Source organism: Panthera leo, chromosome D1 (assembly GCF_018350215.1).
Source record: "Panthera leo isolate Ple1 chromosome D1, P.leo_Ple1_pat1.1, whole genome shotgun sequence".
Lineage (NCBI taxonomy): Eukaryota > Metazoa > Chordata > Mammalia > Carnivora > Felidae > Panthera > Panthera leo.
This window is the reverse complement of record NC_056688.1, coordinates 104,666,626-104,672,625: the sequence shown is the minus strand read 5'-3', so window position 1 is coordinate 104,672,625 and position 6,000 is coordinate 104,666,626.

Below are 6,000 nucleotides of genomic sequence, written 5' to 3'. Positions count from 1 at the left end.
CGTGGCTTTGCGGGCGCAGCGCGAGGGGCCCCGCGCGGACCCCTGCACGGCCGGGGGCCTCCAAGTTCTGCTGAGCGCAGGCTCCCAGGACGCTGTCAGGGCGTGAGATGCAGAGCGGGTGGCGGGGGAGAGAGCTGACTCAGGCCAAGCTCTTCCTGCCTGGTGCTCTGACCACGGATCCGGGCCTTTCCCTGATTCCCTGGCCGCCTCCGCAGAGACCTCCCCGTCAAACAGATGTCCTCATCTCCCCTTTTCTGCTAGGTTGGGGTCCCCGAAAGTCTTTCAACCCTTAATCTCGACGCAGTGTAGCGGAAACAGTACTGGTCCGTAATCCTGGGCCTTGGTCCTTAACTCTCCTATTAGATACATGGATGCTTGCGGCAAAATAGTTATCTTCCCTGTTCTTTAGATTGTTTTGCTGCACCCTGAAATAATCTATGTTCTGTGTACCTCCCACATGTACGAAACCGTGTAATACAAGCTTCAGATTTGTTGTCATCAGCTCCCAACGGCTAATATATTGGAATCCTAACTTGAGCGCCAACTCCTTGAGGCCAGGTGCCATTTATAACCTTATTTATTTATTTATTTATTTATTTATTTATTTATTTATACTTCTATTTTTTGAGGAGAGAGCTCACACATGCTAGCACAGGAGAAGGGCAGAGGGAAGGAGAGTATCCAACAGGCTCCACACTCAGCCTGGAGCCTGCTGTGGGGCTCGATCCCAGGACCCTGGGATCCTGACCTGAGCTGAAATCAAGAGTCCCACGCCCAACCAACTGAGCCACCCAGGCGTCCCAGGAATATTTAATTTTTTAGTCAAAATAATACAAATGTGGCTTGGAAGTACTAGAAATTATGTTTAAGTGTTAATTGTAGGGGCTAGAAATACATAATTGTTACTTTAAGCTATTATGGTTAAAACAACTGTATTTTTGTTTGTTTGTACCACTTGCCAATGTCTTTCTTTACTTTCCAACATTTGATTTGCTCCTTGTTCTCTTTGGGCTCCTGTGGACTCCCTTCCATGGCCTTATGTTTTGGTCTTAAATGATATTCTTCCCTAGGGTCCCTTCTATTTTCATTCTCTTCAGAAACTACAATTAGAAAGATCCTTGAACTAAACTTACCAATTTAGCTTACAAACTTTAAGGGGTTTTGTTTGTTTGACTAATTCTGTGATTTGGTTTCTTAATTCTGATTTTAAGGGCCTTTATAGAAGGCTTGGGATCTCTAAGATATCATCTGGCTACTACTTTATAAAGTTTTATACCTGGTTTCTTGTGGACATTTGGATTGCTGGACCTGGGTTTCCCAATGGGACATGACATTTGCACATATAGAGTGGACCACAATCTTGCCTCAAGATCATGAAGATATTCACCTATATTAAAATCTAAAAGCTTATTGTATTATCTTTTTAAAAATTGTGGTACAATATATGTAACATTTATCATTTAAAGCATTTGTAAGTGTACAATTCAGTGACATTAAATATGTTCCCAATGCTATATACCCATCACCATTACCTGCAGCCAAAACTTTTTCATCGTACCCAACATAAATTCCATATCCATTAAAATATAACTTCCCCTCTTCTTTCCTAGTGCCTGGTAACATCTATTCTGCTTTCTGCCTTTATGATTTTGACTATTCTAGGTACCTCTTACAATTGGAATCATACAATATTTACCCCTCTACGTCTAAATACTTAGCTATGCACAATGTTCTCAAGGTTCATTCATGCTGTGGCATGCAGCAGAATTTCACTCCTTTGTAAAACTAAAGTGTTACTTCATTGGATGTACAGACCACATGTTGTTTACCCATTCATCTGTTGATGAATATTTAGGTTGTTTCCATGTTTTGCCTACTGCGAATCATGTTGCTTTGAACATTGGTTTATATGTATCTGTTTGAGTCCCTGCTTTCAATTTCTTGGGATATACACCTAGAAGTGGTGTTGCTGGAATGTGTGGTAATGCTATGTTTAATTTTTTTTTGTTTAATTCCACTGCTTTCCAGAGACTACATTTTATATTCCCACCAGCACAGCACAAGTGTTCCAACTCTCTACATACTCACCAACATTTGTTATTTTATTTTAAATAATAGCCATTCTAGTGTGTGTGAAGCAGTATATCATTGTAGTTTTGATTTGTATTTTACTAATGGCTGGTGATGTTAAACATATTCGCATATGCTTATTGGCCATCTGTACCTTTTTTTGAGGAGTTTTTATTAATCCGTTGCCCATTTTTGAATGTTTTGTTGTTGAGTCGTAGGACTTTTTATATATCCTGAATAGTAATCTCTTGTCATATATATGATGAGCAAATATTTTCTCCCATTCTGTAGGTTGTTTTTCTTCCCCACTTTTTGGTAGTGTCCTTTGATGCACAAAAAGATTTTAATTTTGATGTAGTTCAATTTATCTATTTTTTCTTCTGTTGTCTGTGCTTTTGGTGTCATACCCATAAATTGTTGAAAAAATCTGTCATGAAAATTTTCCACAATATTTTTTCCTAAGAATTTTATAGGTTTAGCTCTTAAGCTTAAGTCTTATTCTACCTTGAGTTAATTTTTGTATATAAGGGTCCAACTTCATTCTTTTGCATGTGAATATCCAGTTTTCCCAGTACCATTTGTTAAAGAAATCCTGTCCTTTCCCCATTGGATGGTCTTGGCAACCTTGTCAAAAATCAATTGGCTGAATATGTGAGGATTTATTTCCGTCGGTCTATTCTATTCCATCGGTCTATGTCTATCTTAATGCTGGTACCACACTATTTTAATTCCTAAGCCAAAATGGCATAAATCAAAGAAACAGTTACCACTCACTCATATGGAAAACATTTTGAATGTTCCAGACCCCCAAAATAACCTCTTAGGCTTTTCTGACAACTTAGGATACATCTTGCTAATGGATACACAAAATAAATCAAGATAAAGCACAGATGCTCACAGACACAATTCAAAGTGACGGTGGTTTGATGCTGAGACGCTAAGTATAGTTCTCTGGGGAAGGAACATGGCAGAACTTCTGTTGCTGCTCAGGATGCACAATGTCTCTATAATGGCTCACTGCAAAACAAATGCTAAACATTATTTTCACTTTTTGTCCTTTTTTGTTAAAGTATAAACCAAACTGAAACCTTTGGATTTCTTTCAGTTAGTGAAAACAGGCACTAATGTAGATCTCTTATAAAAGCAAACTGACAAAACATGGACTTTTGAAAAGTAGGGGATACAAGTATAATTTCAATTAACTTATAATCAGAAAGTGTGATGCCTTCACTTTGTTTTTCTTTCTCAAGATGGCTTTAGCTATTTGTGGTCTTTTGTGATTCCATATGAATTTTAGGATAGTTTTTTCTATTTCTTAGAAAAATACCATTGGAATTTTTATGGATTGCATTGAATCTGTAGATCTCTTTAGGTAGTATGGAAAAAAATATATTTTCAGTTTTATTTGAGAGAGAGCATGCACAAACCGGGGAGACGGGCCGGGGGAGAGAGAGAATCTTAAGCAGGCTCCACGCTCAGCACAGAGCTCAAGACAGGGGCTTGATTCCATGACCTTGGGATCATGACCTGAGCTAAAATCAAGAGTCTGACGTTCAATGGACTGAGCCACCCAGGCACCCCAATAGTATGGATATTTGTAAACACTATTAATTCTTCTCTTCCAAGAACACGGGGTATCTTTTCATTTATTTGTGTCTTCTTCAGTGTTAATGTTTTCAGTGTACAAATCTTTCAGCATCTTGGTTAAATTTATTCCTAAGTATTTTGTTTTTAATGCTATTGTGAATGGAATTCTCATTTCTCTTTCAGTTAGTTCATTGTTAATGCAAAAATGCAATGATTTTTTTAAATTCCCCTAGAGACTTCTTGTTTGACCTGTGGCTTAGTTAGAAGTGTGATGTTTACTATCCTTTCTTTCCTCTGCAAAGTTACTATACTGACTTCCAAAAGGTCTTTTACTTGCTTTGATCTTCAAGCAAATTGAATCCTGAAGTATATAATACTTGGTGCTTGGTATTTTTGTTCAATATTAATCGATTCTATTATTGATGAGTATTTGGATTTGGAATTTTAGATTTTTTTCAGTTGGGCTTTGGAATTCTGATTCTATGATTATTCTATGAATCTCTTGTCTTTTGTTGAACATATGTACTAATTTTCAGGCTATAAACCTAGGAATGGAGTTTCTAGTATTAGATATTCTTAAACTGTTATCACAAGTGGTTGTAACAATTTATATGTTTCTAAAAGCTGGGTATATAAGTTACAGGTTCTCTACATGATCCAAAAGAGTTGATTCTATCATTCTTTTTAAATATGTTTTTGCCATCCAGGTGGGTGGATACTATCATGTTTTATTCAATCCTATACTCTGATTTTTTTGTCTGCTTGCTCCATCAATTATTGAGAAAAGTTATGAAAATTTTCCCAGTATAATCATGGATGGTCCATTCATTGTTTTAGTTCAACATTTGCTTTATGTATTTTAATGATGTGTCATTATTTACATACAAATGTAGAATTATGTCTTCCTGATGGATTGACACTTTTGATGAAATTTCCTTTTCATCTTAAGAATTTTTTTGCTTTAATATTTACCCTAATACTAGTTTGTCTTCCTTTGTTCTATTTCTTTTCTTTCCTTTCTTGCCTTCTTTTGGATTTCTCATATTTTTATTTGTTTTATAAACTATTAGGTTGCTATACAGTCTTTTATTATTCTTTTTTTTTTAAATGTTTTTGTTTATTTTTGAGACAGAGAGAGACAGAGCATGAGCAGGGGAGGGGCAGAGAGAGAGACACAGAATCTGAAGCAGGGTCCAGGCTCTGAGCTGTCAGCACAGAGCCTGATGCGGGGCTCGAACTCATGGACTGTGAGATCATGACTTGAGCTGAAGTCGGACACTTAACTGACTGAGCCACCCAGGAGCCCCTTATTATTCTTTAAGTGATTGCAATATCCACTCTCCCTAAACTTATTAAGGACTATTATAAATCAGTTCTTTACTGTTTTCCAGACAAGGCAAAGACCCTAGAACATATTAACTCACTCATCACCTGTATTGTGCTATTTAAGTTCTCTTTTAAATATATTTTAGTATGCCTAGAAATTATTTATATGGTCACCTTCATTAATCTTTACTCAGATATTTATGCTATTTCATATTTACTTTTCCCCTTCCTACTTCTTTAAGTTTCCATGTGGGAGCCTTTCCCTTTTGTCTTAAGAACACTTACTGAACTTTCAAATCAATGCTGATGACTTTTGGCATTTGTTAACAAATCGGCTACTATTCTCTTTTGTTGCTGTTCTTTAAACGTAAAATGTCTTTTAGCCTTGTTTACTTTAAGACTGCTCTCTCTGTGCAGTACAGAAGCTTTTTGTCTTGATGAGGTCCCAATAGTTCATTTTTGCTTTATATTGCCTTGCCTTTGGAGATGTGTTGAGTAAGAAATTGCTGTGGCTGAGGTCAAAGAGGTTTTTTCCTGCTTTCTCCTCTAGGGTTTTGATTGTTTCCTGTCTCACCTATTTCAGGTCCTTCATCCATTTTGAGTTTATTTTTGTGTATGGTGTAAGAAAGTGGTCTAGTTTCATTCTTCTGCCGATGGAATGGGAAAAGATATTTGCAAATATCATATCGGATAAAGGGCTTGTATCTAAGATCTATAAAGAACTCACCAAACTCCACACCCAAAAAAACAAATAATCAGTGAAGAAATGGGCAGAAAACATGAATAGATACTTTTCCAAAGAAGACATCCAGATGGCCAACAGACACATGGAAAGATGCTCAACATCACTCATCATCAGGGAAATACAGATCAAAACCACACTAAGATACCCGCCTGTCAGAGTGGCTAAAATGAACAAATCAGGAGACTATAGATGCTGGTGAGGATGTGGAGAAACGGGAACCCTCTTGCACTATTGGTGGGAATGCAAACTGGTGCAGCTGCTCTGGAAAACAG